Source organism: Pezoporus flaviventris, unplaced genomic scaffold, assembly GCF_033815535.1.
Source record: "Pezoporus flaviventris isolate CSIRO_AGI_PZ_B2104156 unplaced genomic scaffold, CSIRO_AGI_Pfla_v1 ptg000069l, whole genome shotgun sequence".
Classification (NCBI taxonomy): domain Eukaryota; kingdom Metazoa; phylum Chordata; class Aves; order Psittaciformes; family Psittacidae; genus Pezoporus; species Pezoporus flaviventris.
This window is the reverse complement of record NW_026892617.1, coordinates 1,872,041-1,896,322: the sequence shown is the minus strand read 5'-3', so window position 1 is coordinate 1,896,322 and position 24,282 is coordinate 1,872,041. Positions and strand designations below refer to the sequence as shown.

Here is a 24,282-nt window from a genome sequence, read left to right as displayed (position 1 = left end):
TCTTTATACCTGTCTGACTTTCTGCTCTGATCCAAAAGCTTTTATGGTAATGCTTGAGCCAAAGATCGCCAAGGGAAACAGAAACACTCCCGTTGACTGGAGTAAGCCCTGGATCAGGCTGTCAGATGGAGGAACTCAGCATCAGTTTTGGAGCCAGTAACATAAAATAGGCATACTCTAAATTAAAATGATGCCTGTGCACTCACCGCAATAGCTCCTGTCAATTCTCTCCCCATTTCCTCCCCCACATAAAAATACCTTTTAACAGGTCTGGGAACAGAGCATGACCCCAGGAAACCTCTGCACATTGCTGGACCTGGCCTTGTCAGCTCTCTTAGGCATCACATACTGTCAAAACAGCCTGTGAGGAGGGAGCTGTGCATGGGCTGCAGAGAGCACAGGAGGCTGGGGAAAGGGACAAGGGGCCCAGCAGGATGGGAGTGGATTCCCATGGAAAAATCTGATCCTGGCTTTGGACGGAGCACATGGAATTACCAGGGATGGCATCTGTCCTTTTCCCCTTACTGCATTGTGCAGAGTTCCCTGTTCTGACCCCAAGTTCTGAACTGTGCAAATAAATCCAGAAAGCACTGGGTTCAGGTTCAGTGCTGCAAGCTGCCCTGCAAAGGGGACAAACCCAACAGGGCTTCTGTGCCTTTGCTCTTCGGTCTCCCAACTGATTCTGTTTGTTTCTTGCCCTGCTCCTCTCCCATCTCCATCCCGTATCCAGCAGGTGTTTCCATGGCAACACCACGTAAAGTGGTCCTTCCCTCTGACATGGGAGAAATGGTGAATGGCTGAAAAGAACTGGCTTGGGAAGAACCTGGAAATACAACTAAAAATAGGAAAGGCAATAATGGAAGGTGATGGTGGAAAGCTGCCTGGGGACTCTGAACCCTTCTGGAGGGCTCGTTACAAGCTGAATGCAATTTGCTGTTTCTCTCTGATGAGAAGGCAGATTTTTGTTTTCTTGTAAGATGTGAAGCATCTCTGGCAGCATTATTGCTTCATTCAAGCCTACTCTTAGCAGTAATTCTGTTTTATCATACAGAAATGATTCTGAGGGACTTAGAGAGCCAGGAATGAGCAGCAGAGCCCAAGATTCCCCTCTAAGGAATGGCTTCACTTGAAAGCATATACCGTTACAGTAAATGGGTGTAATTTGTGCTCTGATGTCCTGCATGGCTTTACAAGTGACAAATCAATCATTACACAAACATCCTTTGATAATCAGTGCGGTTACATTCATTATGATCCATGCTTTTAGCAGCTGCAGTATGTGGACACAATGCATAATTGCCTAGGAATCATATTACCCTACTTTTCTATTCATGTCCTGAAGTACAAAGTCTCTCCAAAATTGCCATACTTCAATAGCTGAATGCAGAGTTTACAATCCACTCCTCCAAGTGTTTAATTGTAGTAAATGCAGGGTCCATTAGTATCACTGTTATTAAGTAATATTCCTTGAAAAAGAACCATTACCACTTTACAAATTACAAACATACAGGAGGACTATATCAGTTTCTTGACCCAGGGGATTAATTGTAGCAGTTGTTGCACAGCAACACGGTACAGTAGATTAGGACCTCACCTAATGAATAACACTGCATCCAATTGAAATTGCAAGGAAATTTAGCTTGGCAGAATGCAATTACAGAAGTCTCCATCTGATTGGCTTGCAGCATTTCTGTATTCCTCAAAAGTGCAGCTGCAATGAATGGTGAAGAGCAAGAGATGAGGCACACTTAATTCTCACTGGTCTTAAAGACACGAGAGGGGTGGGGGCTGAAAGGTTTCCAGCTAAAGGGACAAGTCAACAAACAGATCAGTGGGTACATCTTCACATCCTTAACCTCGGGGACTAAGTGCCACAACACACCACAGGGGGCAAGAGTCCAGCTGCCTTTTCAGAAAGAACAAACATCTCTATCAAAATCAGGAATTTGACGTCGAAATGATACAATGTGAACTGTGAAAAAGTAATCCTTTTCAGTGAGCATGTACTCACAGAATCATAGAAGGGCTTGGATTGGGTTGGAAGGGTCCTTAAAGCTCCTCCAGCTCCAACCCCTGCCACGGGCAGGGACCCCTTCCACTAGAGCAGCTTGCTCCAAGTCCCTGTGTCCAACCTGGCCTTGAACACTGCCAGGGATGGGGCAGCCACAGCTTCTCTGGGCACCCTGTGCCAGCACCTCAGCACCCTCACAGGGAAAAACTTGCTTGTATCGAGCCTAAATCTCCCCTGTTTAAGTTTAAACCCATCACCTCTTGTCCTATCACTCCGGTCCCTGATGAAGAGTCCTTCCCCAGCATCCTTGTAGCCCCTTTCAGACACTGGAAGCTGCTCTGAGGTCTCCACACAGCTTCTCTTATCCAGGCTGAACAGCCCCAGTGTTCTTCACCTGTCTTCATAGGTTTGCCCCTCACTGCATGCTCAGGGTCTCAGAAGCCATTGGCGTTTGTCTCTGTGAAAGACAAGATGCTGAACTGGACAGATTCTGGAGCAACTGCTGGGTTTATATTCCCTCTCATCCTAAGGAACACAAGGAGTCTGACCCTTGGTTTTACATCTTATCACCATGGAGCATTAAAAAGAGTCTGCCAAGGATTTTGGTAATGCAGAACAGCCCCATTAGTTGTGTGGGAAACCAACAGCACATTTCAGCACTTGCTACAGCATCCATCATATTTAAAGCATAAGGATAAGCAGAGATTCTGCTTAAAGGACTCTTTAGAGAGGATTTTCCCCCAGAATTTAACTTTTTAAGACAGAATTTTCATAAAAACAAGGAGGGCTGTAATAACTTCTGAGTCTAAACATCCTATTCCCAATGCTTTATCCTGTCAGACATCCATTGCAGGTGGCGGGATCCAGCTTATTTGACACATGTAGAAAAAGACCTTACAGAAAGACAGAGAAAACCACTCATATTTGTGTTTGCAGAGAAAACCCCAGCACTTGAGAATAAAGCAGACTGAGTAGACACAAATCCAAGGAGTCTCATAAAGCACCTCCATGAGATTCCTCCTTTTACTACCTTATTCTTTAGGCTTTGACCAGAGCCTTTTCTCCCGTACGTGAATTCTCCTGAGGAGCCTTGCGCCTTAGGTCCACAGGGACCCAGCAGTCCCAATGGTCTGTCCCCACCTTCCCCTTGGCTACATCAGGGATGTTCACCAGCACATTCCAATAGTTGTATCGCCTCTTAGCAAAGAGGGGTTTAGCCCTGTATTTTCATCCATTTTCCCTAAACCTCTGGGCATTAAAAGATCTGAAAACAAACCCTCTTTCATATTTGGTGTGGTTTTGGAGTCCGATTTAGAAATGGTTTGAGAAGAGCTTTCTTTTTCCTTTTTAGCCTTTATATCAGTCATTTTATCTGATATATGATAAGCTCTGATGAGTTTAAACTGATTCATCCTATTTTGTAATGTTTAAATGTACTTTGCTGAAGCTCCATCATAATGTCACACACTTTTAAAATGAATAATTCATCCTGCCCACCTCTTCTGAAATGCCAAAAGGATGCTGCGCCTTCCCAGATAGAAGCAAATACCTTTACTCAAAAGTACACAAGGAAACAATATCATTTAAGTAAAAATACCAACCCAAGCTGTACCATTGCAAACCTCAATACCATGATCTCATATGGGAGAACACATTAAAACCCTGCAGGGAGGGAGAAGGCTCTTTTCCAGGGAAGGGTTGGAGCAAGGGTTTAGTTGTTCCCTGCATTAGGCACCAATGGCTCTGTGCTTTCTAAAGGGAATCAAGAAATACCTGAGAATCACTGAAAGGCACTGATAAGACTCTTCTAGCAAATGCCTGTCAAGGAACTGCATAAGAAATGACATTGATTTTATCCCCATGCTGGTACTACCTCAGGGAGAGCCTTTGTTGGTTCTATATTTAGCTGCTGTGTTATGTACCTTACTAATAGTCAGGTAAAGCTCTGTCAATTTGGAACCCAGCAGGGATCAGGTTAAGACCCCGAATGAACACCACTTTGTGTGAAACTGATGTTTGCCAACTGGAATAAAACACAGGTAGAATGAAAGAAACCTGGAGAACTTCAAATAACGGGCAGCAGTTTCCCACAGCTGTACTGCACATAAATCTGTGCCAAGGCCTCAGCACCCTCACCGGGAAGAGCTTCTGCCTCAGAGCTCATCTCAGTCTCCCCTCGGGCAGGTTAAAGCCATTCCCCTTGGCCTGTCCCTACATCCCTTGTCCCAAGCCCCTCTCCAGCTTTCCTGCAGCCCCTTCAGGCACTGGAGCTGCTCTCAGGTCTCCCCTTCAGGAGCCTTCTCTTCTCCAGGCTGCCCCAGCCCAGCTCTCTCAGCCTGGCTCCAGAGCAGAGCTGCTCCAGCCCTCGCAGCATCTCCATGGCCTCCTCTGGCCTTGCTCCAACAGCTCCACGTCTTTCTCATAAATATTATTTGTATTTCATAAATATTCTATGCAAAGGCGTTTCTACTGAATCATGGACCAGGCATCAGACAAACTCTCCACTGGAGATACTAAAGGCATCTGATCACTTCTGCTGAGCACTTGCAGCCATACTGAGCACACTGGCTGCCATCACTCGCAGCACACCACGCACTGCCAGGAAGAGTAAGGTGAGGACAGACTTCTATCACACAGTCTTGCTTTCATGGAGACAAGCTTTGAGACAGCCAGCAGCAGCTCTCCAAACACCTTAGGAGTCCGGAATAAATAAAAACTAAAGCGAAGTAAAACCCCTGCAAAACTCCATAGTCATTTTCCATCAAGAGCCCCATGCTGCTCATCAAACATTGAAGAGCAGTCTGTGAATATCTGAAGAAATGACCTCATTGCCATTCTTCAAATCTTCCCTTCAAGCCTCAGAGCGCAGTGATACTTGCAAAAGAACACGAGATGAGTCTGGCGTCCTGTGGCCACATGTTTGCACATCCACCGGCGTTTTTTCACTCCCAGCTCTCTTTTTTTACACGGTTGAAATGCAAAATGAATGCGTTGGCAGAGCCCCCGTACACACACCCAGGCTCTTCCTAAAGTAACTTGCTTTAGAAAAAGAGAACAACGAGCCAAGTGGTTTCAGTGCTGGCTGCAAATCTTCCAGAGTCTTAGCTACAAATCCAGGGAGCTAAATCACATGGAGCATCACAGACATGCTAGGGGCAATTTCCAGGCAGACCTAAGTGTCAGCACTTTGGGGCAGGACTAATTGAGTGTGCAGACCCAAGCTGAGGACTCTGTAATGGCCTCTGTAATTGAAATAAAGTGCCTGAATCCTCCTTGGTCTGCAGTTAATCTCAGGAGGCTGATCAGGAGCACTCTGGACCTCGATGAGAACATCATGTGTGCAGGATCCCTTAAAAAGTAGGGTAGGAAAAAACAGACCAACAAAACTAAAGGTGTGACCTGAAATGCTGTCCCTGCCCATGGCAGGGGGTTGGAGTTAGATGATCTTTAAGGTCCCTTCCAACCCAAACTAGTCTGGGGTTCTATGAAATTGGGCAGAGGTCTAGGGAGGGTGCAGAGGCACGTACATGGTTATGTACAGCTTTGAGCAGGGCATCCTGTGCTAACTCACTAGGGATTATGTTGTTTCTAACACATATCTGTGGCAAACACCATACCTGTGCACATTGTTCAGCTCCTGATCAGCCTGAGTCATGCTGCTTTCCTTTCAGACACTGGATGCTCCCTGGGGACATCAATAGCTCCAGGCTAGAGAGTGGTGGAAGTGGCAAGAGGTCCACTCGATGCCTCAAGTCACAGGAGGTGGTGGCGTGGGCCTGACACAGAGGGGATGAGGAGGGAAGGCAGCTCTGAGAGCACAAATGCTTGCGATTCACCCCCTGGTCAGGATGCAGAGTGCAGGGACAGGGATGCTGAGGATTCACGAGGCCCCTGCAGCTTGTGAGCAGACCTGGGAGCTGCTGCAAAAAGAGATGCATCTCCTGCTGGGTGACTACTCTGAACTCAGTGCTTAAATGGAGGCAAGTCTGCACAATACCTGTCTGCAGAGCACACTGTCAGCAGCAGGACACGCTTCTCTCTTCAGAGGGAAGGGGCAGCACATCGTGTTTCAGCAGTGGGGTCTGTTGTAAATGATGAGAAATGGAAATATCCATCTCCAACGAGATACTCAGTACTGTATGTCATGCTGCCCCAGGTAACGTGCCTGGTGCTAATCCTGCTCTACGTGAAAAACAAACCTGTCTCATCCGTCCAAGAGCTCAGACACAGCCTTGGGGGAAAATCAAATCTCCTGCAGCAAATCTGGGAGGGCAGCCCTGTCTGCAACAGCATCCGAGCATCTCCATGTTTGTCTGGCCCACTTAGAAAGCAAGCACCAGGGACCTGATTTCTGTTCAACAGTGAAACCTAAAAGAGAGCATATGACATAGGACTAAGCATTTGGCTACTATGCCAGCTTGGGAGGAAGAGCTAGCAGCTAAGTTTTGGATGCCAATGAAAGCTCAAGGTCCAGGCATAGAATATCCATTCCTGATGGATAAGAGTTCTTTAGTATGACTAGATCACCCTTCCACTGTTTTGCATTCATTGTGTCAGATATTTATCTATATATCTCTCTTTACATATGATTGCACAGTTTTCATGAAGCCAATGCAACAGATTCAAGTGGAGGATGTCCCTATGTACCCCATCACTCATGGACCAGCACCGTTATTCCTAGCTGCATATAAGAGAAAGTTATTCATTTCAGAAGTCTTGCCAGCCTCTGGGCACCCAAATGCCCAGTGCAAGAAGCAAGGCAGAATGCACTAATAAATAAACACAGGATGAGCCATGGAAGGTCAGGGATGCAGTAGCAGCTTTTAAGGCAAGAAGAGAACATTGTGATCAGCCTGGTACTGGCTGTTCAGCAGCAAACCACCCATGTTCTTGCAGATATGCTATAACTAGAGTGGGCTTGGGACTAATTTGCTTAGTTTTGAAAAACAATAGTGTTTTCTATCTAGTTCAGTCACCTCCTTTTACTGTCATTGTTTGTTAGGTGACTTGTTTCATTCTTTTGCTCTAGTACCAGGCTGCTAGGGATGCTGCTGGTAGTTCCTAAGAGATATTCTCTGCTCCAAAAGTCTCACAGTTCAAAAGAAGAGGATTTAAAAGTAGAAGGGACCCACGGTGCAGCTGGACAATAGGGGCCTACAGGCTGACTCCCAAGCTGCACTGAACTCTGTTCCTGATTCAGCAAAGCAAATCAGTATTGATTTAAAGAGTGCTTACAGTAAAGCAGGTGCTTAAGTGCTTTGCTGGATGATGCCTGGGACTCTGAGGCTCCTGATGGACTCAGCCCAGCATCTCCCTCATTTTGCTGTAATTCTCTCTCATCATGAGCAATATCAAGCTTCATCTCCTACTGGCCATCCACAAAGAGAAGCCGAATAAAACTCCGTAATGAGTTCTCACTGTGGAAATCTTTCCCACCATCCATGTTTTGTGCACCTTTGACCTCACATTCCCATAGAAAACGACCTTTGCTGCATCTCATGGCTATGATCAGTTAACACCGAGTTTTATATTACATTCAAATCCCCTACGACATGACTTAAATCTGAACCAAAACAAGGGTAAAAGGTGTGAAAAAATCCAGTTATAGCTTCTTTATAAATGATGATTCCGTTTAAGAACTAGAAAGTACTATTCAAAAGAGAGGATAAAAGACATCTTCTACAGTAAAACATTAATCTAGAAAGGGACTCACAGCTTTCAGGACTCCTAGGAGGATTTGCTATCTGTATTGTCTATAAATCATGCCAGGTTAAACCTCATCTGTTGCAAATACTTTCCAATCAAAGTATTGGGGTACAAACCTGCATAACACGATCCAGAGTCAGTGCTACAGGAGGGGTTTGGCTGGGGAAGGGGGTCTCAGGGTGCTCCTCTGCTCTGGAGCCTACGTGACCTTCCTATCTTTGTGCCTCAGTAAAGGTTGTGAGTCATCCACTGCTGCCGTTACACAGATGAACTAAGTTAATAAAAGAGACAGGGCAAACATCCTGTTTTGTTCTTAATTTGTATCACTGACTAAGCTGGAGCTTAATTAAGCACCTTCCCTCCCTATAGGACAGTCTAATCATCCTCACCTATGTATGTAAAACACTACACAGGGTCAATATATACTGTTCTTTATACCAGAAAGCTGTATCACTATGTCACCACAATAACCGAACCTGTCACCAAGCTAGGTAGAAATGCCAAAGATGTAATGGGTTGAAGAGACTGAAATACCCTCTCAGCTCTAGAGCTGATGTCTTCCTCCTTCATACAAGGTATTGAGACGTGCGTGGAGCAGAGCTCATTCTTGCTGAATCATTCAAAGCAAGCCTTTTTCCTGCTTATAAATGATCCTCAACATGGCTGCTTTCCTGCCACGTGCATTAGCACGCAGGGTTTCTCATCTAAAGCATCGAGCAAACAAATCCTAGCTTGTGAATTGCTGTCAAGCTCTTCCCCAGTCATCTTCCTCTCATCTATAAGCCTATGGTTCCCATGGGGTGCCTGGCCCCATCAGCCACAGGGGCATAGTTCTGCTTCCCAGGACTCCGAGTATGCCAACTGACTTCCCAACTGACTGTGCACAAGAATTAACAAGACTGATCTCAAACACTCCTCTCAGTAGCCTGGATGCAGGTGAATGCTCCTTAAAAGATGTTGCCATCGAGGAGAACATCTCAGCTGCCACATCAACAGCGCACCAAACGCTTCATCGGCTTCCCTCACCCTTCTCCCTGCTATTGAGGGGTGCTGGGAGCAGGGTGCTGGGCATGTCCCAAACCCATCCTGCAGGGAACACAACAGGAGGTGGTAAAAACCTCCCAGCAAAGCAAGTAATAGAGAAAAGGAGATTTTTGTGTTTGACAACTAGATGAGTAATCATCCCCAATTCCCTGCTTCACCCTAATCCCCGCTGAGTCACTGGGGCCCTGCTGATACCCTGGGCTGGGTGACTCCTCTCTCAGAGGCTGCCAGGGATTTTTGCCATATGGCAACAAGGAGATTTGATTAGTTGACTGTTTCCTATTTGTTTTAATTAGTAGTTTATTAGCCATATGTTAAATTGCACATTTCAACTACTCAGCAGCGTTACTGGAAGTCAGAAAGAATCTGGACGGGGTTTCTCTTTCTTCCTGAGCCACGTGGGTATTGCCTTTGAGCATAATGTCACCTGGTGGGAGAGCAGGAGTGTTCTCCCTTGTCTCATCCTATCTCATCTCTTCTTGTTTTATTCAATCTCATCTTGATCCTTGAGGTGCTTTCCAACCTGATATTCTATGATTCATCTGCCACCTTTGCCAGCCCTGGGCAGGGGGGCAGATCAGACCCCTGGCTGCCTACCAGACCTGCTTGTCACACTGGTGGATGCTGATGGGCCTTGGCATGCCCAAGCTCTGAGAGGTCTGGTCTGCTGTGGGACAGCCAAGGACAACCTCCTGAATGAGCAGTGTGGGGCTTCTCCTCTGTCTTCATAGCAGATTAACAGAAAACCTCTGCATCAATCACACTGGGGTGTTTGCACCTCTTTGTTTCTGCATTCCCATCAATCAGTCAGTTAAGTATTAATGGGAAACAGATTAAGAACACCAGGCTGGATGGGGCTTTGAGCAACCTGGTCTAGTGGAAGATGTCCCTACCCATGGCAGGGATTGGAGCTAGATGAGTTTTAAGGTCTCGTCCAACCCAAACCAGTCTGTGATTCTATGACAGATTCAGTTTAAAACTCACTACAATATACACAGAGACCTGAGAGTGGTTTTAACTCAGTCCTGGCACACAAGCTTTTATTGCAGACAGGTTCTGGCACCAAGGGCTGCTGCTACCATAGGTTTTACCAGCACACAGCTCTTTCTAAGAAGAGCTAACCACAGATCCCATATTCCATCCCACCTCTTGTCAGGAAACCACTGGGAAAGTCATTGCAGCATCTGACTGAAAACACCACCAGAAAGTTCTGGGCAGCTCAGGAAACATCCCAGATCTGTGTGGGTCCAAAGAGGTCCAGCAGGGCCTTGATGTGGTGCTGGTGGCCCATGGAAAGCACAACCCACTCACAGCATCACTCAGGACACTCCTGATGGCCATACCTGGAGAGCAGCTTTCTTTTGCTTTTTTATGTTACTGGATTAATAATAAATATTAATTACAATTATTAATATCAATTAATAATTAATAGTTCATAAATAAATGGATTTCTCCAGTGATTTGCCCAGAGCTTTTCCAGCTCCTCTGATTTCTCTCAGTGACCAGCACTGATGGCAGACACAGACTTTTATCAAAGCTCCATTTCCAGCTTCAGGTTTTACTACTTCTGCACACAGAAATGCACGAACGCACTAATCATTTATCCTTGACTACCTTTACTTATTCATATTCTTATGGCTTTCCACCATTACCACACTAGATGTCAAAGCAATCGCACATCATTAAACACCAGATTCTGGCGTTTTATTCTAGGCTAATTTGTTTAAATGTGTTGACTTTTTTTTCCCTAAGAGAACCACGAACATTTTACACACTCATCTCAGCAGCCTCTCCGTGACCATTTCCTTCCATCACAGAAATGTCAAGTATTTCACAGCTGCACCTTCTCTCGGAAAGCATCTTTAAGACAGGTTTAGAATGCAGTTTAGAAATGCAGGTTCCTAGATGTTGGGATTGATTTTGTTTCTTCCATCAGCTCAGGGGTTGTAACGGCCTAAAATGCAGCAACTCCACTCTCAGATTTAATCACCGCCTTCCTCCGATTCACTCCTGCACTCGCTCGCTGTGTGGGCTCAGATCAATTTTTAGATTCTAATGACTGACACATGTTTAAAATACATTTCAGTTGCAGCTTACAATAGCTCCCAGGTACAAATTTGCAAGCGCAGATGATTGCAGCCCCAAGCCCTTGCCATTGCCATGTGAAGGTGGGTGGAAACACTCGTAGATGCTGATGGGCGCTGGGTGCAGACTCCACCACCCTGCAGCGGCTCCTGGTGCTCCTGGGGCAGGAGCTGCCTCCTCCTCCCCAGCACAGAACAGAATCAGAATCAACCAGGAAAAGACCTTTAAGATCAAGTCCAACCATTACCCCAGGGCTGCCAAGACCACCACCACACCATGTCAATAAGGGCCTCATCAGCATCTTGCCTGCCCTGGCAGCGACCAACAGCCTCAAGCCTTCCTCCAGCCCAACAGGCACTCGGGTGCTTTCCAAGAGCCCAGGGTTGAGTACGTAGCTCTGACTTTACTAAGCAGCCCAGAGCAGACAGCAAAGCTGCTTTTCACAGCTCGATAATAAGAGTTTTCTCAAGCGATCGTGTTCCACTGCCCTCCAAGTGGTTTGTACATCAACCTATTAATACTCCACACCCTCTCCTGTGGGCTGTGCTCTCTGTAATATTCTCCTCAAAATAATTTGAGGGTGGCATGAGGAGATGGAGGTTATACAGCTGTCCACCTCACATGAACCAGCAGCAGCAGCAGCATCCCACCCCACGCCTCGTGCCAAGCTCGGTGACATTTTGGCGTCTCTACTGTGACAAAACATAGGTGCTTACTACAAGAGCATTACAAAGCATTACTAATGGAAGGAGGTTTTGATTAGCAGGCCCTGGAGAAGGAGTTCTGCCCAACAGTGAATCCTGGAGCTTGCTGACATTCCCTTGTTCACATCAATCCAGCAAGCCCAAGCCTGCATGCACCAACACACAGGAGCTCCTTTTCCACAGGAGCCAACTTCCCCCTCGGTTTCAAACACATCCCTGCACCCTCCCCAGCTCCTGTATTCCTCAGACCCAGCTCTCTCTGAGACACTGGGGTCAATGAGCTCTGCCTCTGCCCTAGATGGGACAGGGAGACATTTAACAGAGCCCTCCATGGCTGCAGTGCCTGTGCCACACTGTACAGCACAGGAAACCTCTTGATATTGCATTTCTGAGTATTTCAACTACAGGCTCGCCCATATCCCAGTCTCCTGATGGTCTTTCCCCACAAAATGAATCCCACCATCCCAGGTCATCCACTTCGCGCTGCGGAGGAGTCACCAACACTCTTCCTGCAGCACAAGATGTTCATTTGTGTACAGAAGCAATGAGAGAAGCCTCCCTCTAAGAAGGGATGAGGAGCTTCATGTTTACCCTGCCTGGTATATGAGAGATTATAATGCCACTGGTCATGTTAGGAAACACTGACAAATGGGACAAAACACGGAGGTAATCCTTGAAGCCAACTGAAACCAAATATTCTGTGTGATTTGGTTACAAGTGCAGATAGAAACATGCTCTGTGGCCTCAATGCAGTCCTGTTAAATATTAAAGTTATTTACTAAGCACACAAAGGGTCGGAACTTCCAGCTGATTGTTGGAACAATGCAGATTCTGGGGAGGAATACGGAACAGCAGGGATGCCAGCAGCTCTGCCAGGGTGTGAGCAACAGGAAGTTATCCTTCAACTGGAAAGTAAGACAAATGAGACAGTATTAAAGCATCAGATAAGAAAAGATGTTCCCTTTATTAAAAAATAGCAGTACATTCTTTACATTTAGCATAAAATCTGCTGTAATTACCTAGCAGTTGGAAAGCAATTTGCAACAGGCTTTATTGTTCAGCATCTGCAGCAAATTCTCAGGGAAACATCCACCAGGGAATAAAGTAAAATGAGATGTGCCACAGTAACTACAACATTTAAATGCTTGCACAATGGAAATTTCAGTGAGGCTGAAATGAACTACGACGCAATTCTACTTGTGTTGCTGTTCTTGTTTTGTTACTTAAAGGGCTCTGGGTTCGACTCCAGGTTCTTTTTCTCCTGTATACACACACGCACCAGGAATGTTGAAATCCACACAAACTGATGAGGTTTTACTACACAAAACTAAAAATAATCATCAAAATTAAAACCAAGTCTATTGCAGCCAAGAAACAAGAAACCTTCTGGCAGATACCACCACCAGGACTTCCTATTTATCAATGCATTTACATTTACAGGGAACTTAAAAGGGCCTGTAGGGACAGGCCAAGGGGAATGGCTTTACCCTGCCAGAGGGGAGACTGAGATGAGCTCTTAGGCAGAAGCTCTTCCCTGTGAGGGTGCTGAGGCCTGGCACAGGGTGCCCAGAGAAGCTGTGGCTGCCCCATCCCTGGCAGTGTTCAAGGCCAGGTTGGACACAGGGGCTTGGAGCAAGCTGCTCTATGGAAGGGGTCCCTGCCCGTGGCAGGGGTTGGAGCTGGAGGAGCTTTAAGCTCTCTTCAACCCAAACCAGTCTGGGATTTTATGATTTACCTCTTAGAACAGGTAAAATAGCTTGCAAGTGAACTAATGACTTCCAAATTCACCACAGCATCCCAGAGTAACTATTTCATCCAGTGGAGAAAGCCGGAGTTCACACAAGGTTTTCTGGATGTTTCAAGGAAGCTACGTTTTATTCCCACTTAGCCTGGTATAAATCTGGCCTAACTTCACTACTGGTGAGACAGGCAGTCAATAGAACTGGGATGGAAATAAGTAACTTCAACTTTGTACCATTCAGGAATTCTGCCTCAGGTGCTGAAACCGATGTGACACAGGAAGAGAACATAAGCCTGATGCTCTCCAAACATGGGGCCTCCCATGTCGCATAGAGCCAGCCACGCATTCATGGGATGTCTGTTTAGTCCTTCCTTTTTCCTTTTCTCACTGATGAAATACCATTCCTTCTGATTTAATTCAGACCATCAAAGAAAACAGGAATGTATCTTTGCAAGGAAACGTACCTTATATTCCAGCCTGGCCTGAAGCTAAATGGCATAAACAAATTCATCCCTTTCAGCAATGAGGACATGGTTGCAAGAGTGCTTGGAATTAAGGAATATTAACCAATTTCCTATGTTTTTCTCCCATGTAGAATTATGTTTCAGAACTCTGCCTCGTGCTTTGCTACCCTACATTTTCCTGCCCAAGCAGGCTGTGTGCCCTCCAGCCTCCAAGCGGGTTATTAGTCTTACAAAATGCATAGGATTAGAAGTGCATGCCTTTAAGCTCTACAGGCAGAATTTTACCCAGCGTGATTGCACAGATACAAATGAGAACAGGGCTTGATTCTAGGATGTTTACAGTACCATGCAATTTGCTTTAACATGCTGACTCCCAATGTAAAGCAAGTTCCATGCAGAGGAAGTTAATGTCTATGTCCTCTTTCAGATCAGAGCAAAGCACACTCAAATGGGGAAATCAAAGTCTTATTATTAAGTAAAATAATTGCCTCATTCAAGAGAAAAGGGAAAAATTCAACTAATGCTCAAAGACATGGGATGATCTGTGAGTGAAAGGAAGGAATGTAATGACAGGGATGTGACTGTATGCTCTATGGGCTGGTAGGAAAGCAGGAATAATAGAGAGCAAGGAGAATCAGACAGACATTTACAAGAATCCTAGACTTTATTCAATGAATTATTTAAAGTCTATTTCTGATCTGGCACAGGAGGTCACTTGCTCTCCAGAACAGAGCAACGGGAGCCCCATCACTTCTACCATTCAAAACTGAAATGAGCCAAGTGATAGAAGATACACAGCCTAGAACCATCATCCTGTGGCTCCAGGGACAGACAATTTGTCCTTGGTAGACTTCCCCTCTTTTAGTATTTCTGACATGTTTGCAGAAATACTGGAAGTTCAGTCTGATGGCTTCACTGGGTAAACACTGATACCTCCATATGCATCAGTACATGTGGACCAAAGCTGTGGCCAGGTTGTGTTGGATGGCTTAAGTGTGCCACCACAAATAGCACCAAGCTGGATGAGACCCTTCAGACTTACCAAATGATAGCATTAAATCACAACAACTCAGTCTTGAAAGATTCCTTTGGTATTGTCTTACTAAAGAGGAAGGCTAGATGCTATTCAAAAGAGCCTTAAGCCCCTAAGCAGCCTCAGGAGCTTTCCCCTGGACTAGGGCTCTGAAGCATATGAACACTGTGACAGACAAACTTTGTCTTTATTACAGCCTTGTCAAAGAGTTGGGGAAAAAAGATAGAAATATGAGCTGAAAGTGATGAACTAAATCCCATGGAGGTTAATGACTTTAATGTCATAGCCAAGGGCTCACGCAGTATACTGCAGCAGTAATTTGGGAACACTAGCATCCCAACCCAGTTCTACAGTGGTAACTCATCCTTCCTACTTTGCTTCAGAGAGTACAGGCAGACTAAGAGAAGACACATCTTCCCACACACCACCCAAGAGTTTCTGCAGACCAAACCTCCAGCCTTCCCTCCATATTCCCAGGGTCTGAGGGAGCACAGTGCATCAGTAGAAAATGGAAAGTATATCTTTAGAATAAGGTTAATATCAACAGCCCCGTTTTCCAGGTCCATGAGAGAAGGAGAGGCTGAAGTCACTCTTCATTCACCAAACAGTGCCTCTATCCCCCTTTGAAGCCATGGAGGTGTTATTCGTTCTGTTTCTAGACTCTTTCATTCCCCATCCTACAAATATCCTTGACCAAAGGACTTACTATCAGAGAGGAATCTAAAAATGTACACTTGATTTACCTTGTTCAGCACATTCCCAGTGGCTGAGTTTGCCATAAATAACCATGGTGCAAAAGGTGAAGATGAACAACTTGGGATATGTAGACACAAACAGAGAGAAACAGAGAGAAACAGAGAGAATAAGTTCCAGGCAAAGCCAACATACCCAGTTCCTCTCACTCCTGTTCAACTGCAGCAATTTCACATCTCTGGGAAGAAGGGAAAAAAGCTTCAAGCATGAGATTATTACATTTTGTACATTACACCCTGATAGAAGTTAAAAATAGACTCTGATGGTTGCTAAGTGCGTTTCAAATGGCTTTCCTTAGAGGTAAAAATGGGATTTGATTTGAAAAAGCAGAAGGTGGGATTCATAACATCTTGGGAAAGAGCAGAACAGAAAAATCTCCAGTTGTTGGAATGGAAGGAGCAGGGATTTCCTTACTCCTTTTTTTCCCCATGAGAGTTGACAAGGGGTATTTTCTGAAAGACTATTCCTGGCTTCCTAATATACTACATGAAGAACACAGACGCAAGCTCATAGCAGTTCTCACCCCCTTCCTTTACACAAAACCACAAGGTTTGCCTTTATTCATAGGTCTGAACTCCTGAAGCATAGGGACTGAGTGCCATTCCATTAAAAGCACTGTGGTTATCATTTTGTAATTAAGAAAATTAACTGTTATAATAAAGGCTGAGCGTTGTAACTGAAAGACATCTTATGTCAGGACAACTTTTGAGGCACGCTCCAGGTATTAGGAAAGTCATTTCCTGCAGCAGTCACTGCTGTAGAACTGGGCAGCTCGTACCTAACAGGACACATACCTACTCAGCAGAAAACAGTCTTGAGATAAGTACTATTGCAGCCACGCAAATAGCATGAACATAATATTTACAATGATTAGATGCTGTTAAAGCTTATGCAGAAGCAGTCATGAGTGGACAGGGAGAGATGAGGTTGGGAAGGGCGGTAACCAGAAGCTCAAGCATCCAAGGCATGCTCTGAAGCATCAGACATTTGCTGTGAGCTTGCAGCAATACAGAAATAAGAATCACTATCCAGAGAGAGCATTAAAATGGAAGGAGAAGAGTAAAATAATGGTTCAAAGAAAGCAGGTGTTAAATTACTGCATTTACGTTATACATTGATGTGGAAGCACGTATATTGCAGGGAAAAGAAAGAAACCTCATTTACTTTCGTCTGTAACTTTTTCATTACAAACTCATTGTGTCCTTATCAAGGCAACATTAAAAGAAAAAGCATTACCATGGCTGAGAAAGAAAAGCTATTTATAACCAATTCTGTTGAGGGATACAGATACAGGTTTTGCATCCATTGTCAACCTAAACGTCTGGGCTTTATGCATCTGTGGGCAGTAATTGTATCAAAATAGATCAGTGTCCTAGGTTGACTCTGAACACGCAATGTGGTTTCTCTGTTCCACCTTTCAAACAACATCCATTTGTGGAGTGTTGATATTCAAAGTGGCACCTGCGGTTCATGTGAGATTATTGCTCCCGTTCTGCCTTTCATAGAGAAGGCACATGCAAATGCACAGCATGAGGTTTAGGGAGATAGCTGGGTATGCAGCCAGATGGAACAGCCTAGGGGATACTGGTTCTTCGTTAGCTATGTTCATCGTGACAGTTACGGATGGACGTGGAGAGTGCGTGGGGGAGCCTGACAGGTTTTTGCCCCGTGCCCAACAAGAGTGGAATAGAATATGTCAGTTCCCAACATGCTTGCTGTGACTTCAGTTGACTCCCCAATATAATGTGAAAAGATGGGGGGGGGAGGGGGGGGGGGAGGAAGATTCTATTTCAACAAAATCAATTTGCCTCTAAAACTTCCATTATCAGATCAAGCTCATGAAAGAAAAGCAGGCAATTAAACCCAATGAAAGCTTCCCAAACAAAATCACTGAGGTTAAAGATCCACATTAATATGACAAAACCCAGGAAATTACAAGCTTCTGACTGCAATTTATCCCCAACCACCTTTGCACAAAGGCCTCAGCACAGTATTAATGACCCACTTTGTCAGCACCTTCCTTAACTTTCACACAGTTTGCTCCTTTTACCGTAGAATTTGGGACATTCGTTATCCAGGACTAGAGAAGTCTTAATCACAATGACAGTGATAGGGGTGATAGGGAAAGTAACAACGGCTCCTGATGCACTTGCTGCCAGGTCTTTCTCCTCCGTGCTCCAAAGGCACAGTGAAACCCTCATCAGAGGTAGGGTGAGCGATGTCTGCTGGTATTTATTTACTGATTTTAAATGAAAACCACTGTTACTTCTCACCCCTGACAGAACTCGACGTTTCCTGTGCACGTCAGCGTATGATAAAATAGCAGCCTATTCAGCAGTGTCAAGCAGAGGATTTCAGCAATAAGCTTCAGCGTAGTGTGAAATATTGGAACAATTATTCCTCGGGAGCAGGATGTTAATCTTCCTCATTCAAATCAAACCGAGGTTATCAGAATGATCTCGCAGTTGCTCCAAAAAAAAAATGGCAAAACAGGATTTCTAATTACAGCATCCCCGTTTTGTGAGCCCCTGGGCTTACTGTGATCAAAAACCACTGACACAATTCAACTCCCAGTTCCGCTCCGTGCAGCTTCTTGACTTAGCAAAATTAAAGTTGTGGGTGTTTAAAGCTAGCCCAAGTAGCATACATACACACAAACATACAGATGTATATGAACACACACACGCTTACATACATGCAAGCTTCATTCAGAAATGTAACGGAAAAGTCCCACTTCTAGTTACCCGCTCTGTAGATAGCAGAGGCAATGAAGTCTCCTGAGTATGCCCAAAGCAGTAAAAAAGTGACAAGGAAAGAAAGCTGCCCAAGGGGAGACTGAGCTGAGCTCTGAGGCAGAAGCGCTCCCCTGTGAGGGTGCTGAGGCGCTGGCACAGGGTGCCCAGAGAAGCTGTGGCTGCCCCATCCCTGGCAGTGTTCAAGGCCAGGTTGGACACAGGGGCTTGGAGCAAGCTGCTCCAGTGGAAGGGGTCCCTGCCTGTGGCAGGGGTTGCAGCTGGAGGAGCTTTAAGGTCCCTTCCAACACCAGCCAGGCTGGGATTCCATGAAAATGTTTAAAACAGATGAAGAGCAATGTTCCAAGTACAGATGAAGAATATTTGTGCTGATAATGCCCTGTGTATCCGGATTTAAGAGCCTGGATAATTTGATGCATTATTAACACTCTAATGTAAATGTAATCAAATCTCATGACTCAAGTGTACAGGGATCACCACAGGGAAGTAAATAACGACATGTTTCATTTTCCCTGCACTCCCAAGTGCTGGTTCTGACAAGGGCAGTGTGTGTCAGGTAAGACGAGACTGCTGCTTCCGTGCCACAAGGTGTGATACAGAGAAAAGGAAAGAGAAAGCAAATGTCTGCAGAGTTGGTTTTCCATGCTGCAAACATCTTCCAATCTTACACAGAGGAAACGAGACAGAAAATCACACCAGTATCACCAGATCCCAGATACACACTGCTACACAGAATGGGACCTTCAAGCCATGGGCAGGGACACCTTCCATTAGACCAAGCTGCTCCAAGCCTTGTGCAACCTTCCCCTCCAGCCAGCAGCTTTTTCAGCCATGTGATGCTGGTAACAGCCAGCATTTTCTCACCTCAGACAGGGACTATGAGACTAATGTGACTAATGTCTGAAAAAAGCTTTGAGGCAGCTGGATGGGAGTGCTGGCATTATGATTAATTCCATAGACTCATGTGGATTATAATAAGCACGAAACCAAACCATTGCACAGAGGACAGGATATTACATTGCTGCCTTTCAGCATGAAGTCATAACCAGCAAGAGAGCACTACTAAGACACTCAGCAGCTAGTAATGTCTTCATAGGGAAGGGTACAGCAAACTCTAGGGAAGCAAACAGTACAAATCACTACAGAACGTGACCAAGGCCAGAGCCTCCATCACGTTCCAAATTTCAGACAGTGATGAAACCACTACAGCACCCATCAGGGTGGTCACTTGAGGCCATCACAGGGAAATAACCCCTCTTGCTGGGATGAGGAGCGTGCCACAGTCAAGATCACCTCTGCACTGCATGGGCTTACCTGTGCCCGGCTGGGTTCAGGCTCCTGCTCCTGGGGCCAGGAGGCTCCAGTCGGCCATGGCCAGGCTGCTTGCAGGGACTGAGCATGAGCCCTTCTCCCTGGAGCCATCACTACTCTTGTGTCTTCCAGCCAGACCACAAGGCATCATCTCCTAGGCAGAAAGGGTGACCAGCTCCATCCTACCCATATAAAGGGAGCCAGTGCCAGTGAACGCTCTCCTCTTCTGCTCTACCCTTTAGCAGAGGGGAAGATACGGACTTGCCCAAGGTCACACCATAAGTAATCAGAGCTTCAAATCAAATGGAAGAAACACGGGCACCAATCTCAGTTTCCAGTCAGTCAGGGCTGCCGCTTGCAAGGAGCACTTAAGAGCATCGTGGCACAATAAAGCCGTGGCACAACACACGCCGCATCTCAGTTAATGCGACCTGTGGCAAAAAAAGGGGTTGGAATGGGCTCTTTCAGTGAGAGAGGGGTCTCCAGGACTGTTCAACTCTTCCTTGAAAATAACATGCTATACTCAACTGTCAGCTTTCCTTTCTCCCTGAGCAGAACACATTTCTTTTCCCCACATCTAACACTCTTTATGGCAGGATACAATAAGCGCAGGCTTTCACTTACAGGTTTGGGGGGGATGTTAATTAAAAGAAGAATGTTACGTGAGATTAATTTTATATGCAGTGTGCAGAGTAGCCCTTTGGCTGAGAAACAGCTTGTCTGCAACCACCCCTGTGGTCACAGGCACTGTGGCCTTCATTGTGCCCTTCACAGCAAAATCAAATCGCAGCGATCATAAAGATCAGCAGATCATGAGCCCACATGAGCTACAGCGCTTGCAGCATCCACTGGTAACGCTGCACTGCCTGGCTGCAGGCTCAGTGAAATGTAGCCAGAACACACATCCTCATCAGAATTCCTTCCTTCCTCCCTGGGAAGGACAGGGATGTGGTACACCTCGCAAGGGAGGTGCAACAGAGCTTTAAATAACCACTTACAAACTTGCCTTCCAAAGAAAATTACATGTCAGTTAATGCCAACAAATCCCAGGCTAAGATTGATAAAATAGGACTGCCTTCTGCATTTGTGCAAGAGGAATTAAGGAGTCATGTGAAAGTTTTTGGCACAGCAACCAGGAGGAGAGGGAATTCTCACTTCTGCTTTTACCAAGAGCGTGCGTTCCGAAGGGAAAAGCTGTGATTTGCTCCTAGGATCAGACACGCATGATTTGATCAGGGTCAGAGGAGTTGCATCCATTTGCAATGGAGGGGAACTGAGCACAGGAACTATTTAAAGACTTCACCTGAAGTCCTTTATGAAGCAAATGCTCCTGCTGGGTTACAGCAAGGCTGGAGTCAGCAGGACGTCAGGGTTCAAATCAGGTATCCGCAGCCTGGTGAGACGTTTCACCTCTCTTTGGCCAGTTAATTTAAAACAGGATTAATAATTCCTGCATGATTAGGATTTTATGAAGCTTAATTAATTAAAGGTCATAAAACACAATGAGACCCGCACATGACAGATCCCAGATAAATCTGCACTATTAGTATGTAAGCCACACTGTATTTGAGACTATGGTACAAGCAGCTCTGCAGAACGACTGCCACAGAGCGAAATAGGCTCCCCTCACCTCCATTGCCAGGGCTGCAGCAGGGACTCAGCCAGGAGCAGGGAGCCCCTGGAAAACCCAGAGGAAAGGAAACCCACAAAGGCAGAAGTTGGGATCCCCAACTGGATGCAAAACAGCACAGTTTATACGAGCTCACTAACTATTGGGTACATCCATCCAAGTGTTCCGTGCACATCCAGGCCTGAGTGTGCACAGGTGTCATTCAATTCAAACGAGCTCACTGTTCTCCAGGACCTTTAATTACTAAAAATGCAGCAAATCCCCTTAAATATGCCAAAATGGGGTGGGCAGAAGGGGCTGCTCAGGATTGAAGTAGGATAAAGAGAATAAAATGCAAATCTCCCTGCAGTTTGTACTTATGACTAATACCTATCACAACAGATTCATTTGGAAACATGCCTGTGACGTTAAACTTGTCAATCCTCCCCACCTCTCAAAGCCTCTGCACTGTGACATGCCTGTGCCAGCTTCTCAAGGCCTGCACAACACTTGCTCACAAAATGCTGCATCTATCCAGCTTTGGATCCTGCTGTTGGGAAGCAGCACTTGAGAAGAGGCACCTGCAGCCAGAGCCTGAAGTGTTCAGGGGATGAGTTGATGGCATCCTGAGAAACAAAACTCCAACCCATGCAAGGGCATCCTTTATCCTTTGCCACCCGTGAGCTGGGCTGCACCCACAGAGTGCAAGCAGCAGCTCAGGGAGGGGATTCTCCCCCTCTGCTGCAGAGTGGGGAGACCCCCCCTGCAGTCCTGATTCAGCTGTGGTGGCAATAAACACAAGAGGGACGTGGAGCTGATGGAGAGAGTCCAGAGGAGGCCACGGAGATGCTGCAAGGGCTGGAGCAGCTCTGCTCTGGAGCCAGGCTGAGAGAGCTGGGCTGGGGCAGCCTGGAGAAGAGGAGGGGAGACCTGAGAGCAGCTCCAGTGCCTAAAGAGGCTGCAGGAAAGCTGGAGAGGGGCTTGGGACGAGGGCCTGTAGGGACAGGCCAAGGGGAATGGCTTTAACCTGCCAGAGGGGAGACTGAGATGAGCTCTGAGGCAGAAGCTCTTCCCTGTGAGGGTGCTGAGGCGCTGGCACAGGGTGCCCAGAGAAGCTGTGGCTGCCCCATCCCTGGCAGTGTTCAAGGCCAGGTTGGACACAGGGGCTTGGAGCAAGCTGCTCTAGTGGAAGGGGTCCCTGCCTGTAGCAGTGGTTGGAGCTGGAGGAGCTTTAAGGTCCTTTCTAACCTAAACCATTCTGTAAAACTGGTCTGAACAAGTGGGGCCCCTGTCTAAAGGGACCACATGCATGGCTGTGGCACTGAGCTGGATAACCCCAGTCAGGGACAGCATGTGGAAGCACGAAGAAGAGCAACCTAAGGAAAAGGCAGATTATTCACAGAGGGAAAGGCTAAAGCAGCAGTCCAGAGGCAGAGCTATTAGCATACGAGAAGCCCATTTGCAGTTCTTAAATGATGAGAGGAGCAGGCTAAAAAAAGAAGATGCTCTACAAGGAGCTGAAGGACCTCATCTGAGGTATAAACTGCCCTCAGTAACTCACATGTGGTGAAGCTTGTAAGAAACCTGCATCTTTCTCCAGGCACCAAACCCCGGGATGCAGGTTACAGCTTGGCCAGGGCTATACAAGACACCTAAGTTAAATTCAGCTCCTGGGGGGGAAATCCCAGCTCTCTAAGAAAAGCTTCTGCCCTGAAGGGGCAGCCAGGAGACCCTTCTCCCACCCTGGGATCTGGACTGGGAATGCCTCTCCTGGGGGCACAGGAGCTGGTGGAAATACCCAAGTGAGACAGCAGAGCCAGGGGCTGGCAATCTAGCCCCCAGTTTCCAGCAGCTGCTAAGGGATTTGAGAGCTGCAAGCCTATGGGGTTTTCACTGGGAATTAGAATCCTAAATGCGGTACGTATCACTGCTGGGTGATGGATACACAACAGCACGAGGCCCTGCTCACCTCCATCTGCATAGAGGAGCTCTGACTCCAGCTCTGCCTGTATCCTATTTAAAGTATTCAGTTGCTTGGGAAGGGCTCCAAACCTCTTAACAGACCACTTCTGTCTCAGTGAAATTATCAGGAAGGATAAGAGTGCAATTTATGACTGTAGACAAAACCCTGGCCTGCATTTGAACAAAGCCATGCCAAATCCATATACATCTGGATTCAGTCTGTAAAACCAGGTAGCAGCGGTCATTTAGGCATCCTGCTTCACTAAGAACCCCATACAAAAAAGCTTTTATCCTGTGAATCTATATAAATACATTAGACAGAGAATGAAAACTGCATTGAGATTAGATTTCCATCTCTTAACATCTCCATACATGACAGATGGGATTAGTAAATGAACAGACCACTGAAGGAAGGAGGGAGGATTAACAATGGCAAATAAAAAAGGTCAATAATCAGTGGCAGCTCTCTGGAAAAAGGGACTTAGGACAAATGGCACAAGCGGCTTCAATTTATGCGCTTGGGCAAACGAGAGATACAGAGTATGAAAATGAAAGAACAATCTTCCTTTAATCTGCAGGGAAGGCAGGGCTGGGGCAGCCCACACAGGACATCAGAGCCACTAACAAAGAGAGAGCTCTCCAGCAACATGCTCCGACAACTCTAATCATCCCATGGCCTGGGAAGCTTAGAATCCAATTTCAGCTCCAGCTATTATTGCAGAAGTTTTAATCTCCATTCTCATGCAAACAATTTGGGGGAATGATGGATAGACAAATAAACGAACAAATGAATAAGAATCAGCTCGCATGCTGATGCAAAGGAAGTTTTCCTCCCTGAGATGAGCATCACATGCTGGTGTGAGTTTGTGAATGACAGTCAGGATGAAGATGAACATGACAGGCGGAGGTTATCCTCCTGCTGCTGCTGGCTTTACACCAAGTCCAAAGTTTCTATTCCAGACACGGAAGCAGGGGCTGCTGTAACAGCACAAAGGCCAACCCCTGTAAACCACCACAAAACTGAGAGATCAAATATTGGCTCCTGTGACAACACCTACATCCAAGCCAGGGGCAGGGGCCTGTTTCAGATAACCACGTGGAAGATG

The 24,282-nt window shown here is 46.1% G+C and overlaps 1 protein-coding gene and 1 long non-coding RNA gene across 7 annotated transcripts in view; one reads left to right on the top strand and one right to left on the bottom strand.

The window, feature by feature from the left end:
* The window catches only part of KCND3 (potassium voltage-gated channel subfamily D member 3), a 121,421-nt gene that overhangs the window by 35,888 nt on the left and 61,251 nt on the right, over positions 1 to 24,282 (top strand). The gene's annotated exons all lie outside the window — the stretch shown is intronic.
* The window catches only part of LOC133278796 (uncharacterized), a 57,663-nt gene that overhangs the window by 21,613 nt on the left and 11,768 nt on the right, over positions 1 to 24,282 (bottom strand). For both annotated transcript variants that reach the window (XR_009746694.1, XR_009746693.1), the window contains exon 2: positions 12,330 to 12,455. This is a non-coding gene — a long non-coding RNA (uncharacterized LOC133278796). The remainder of the gene's footprint in view (positions 1 to 12,329; positions 12,456 to 24,282) is intronic.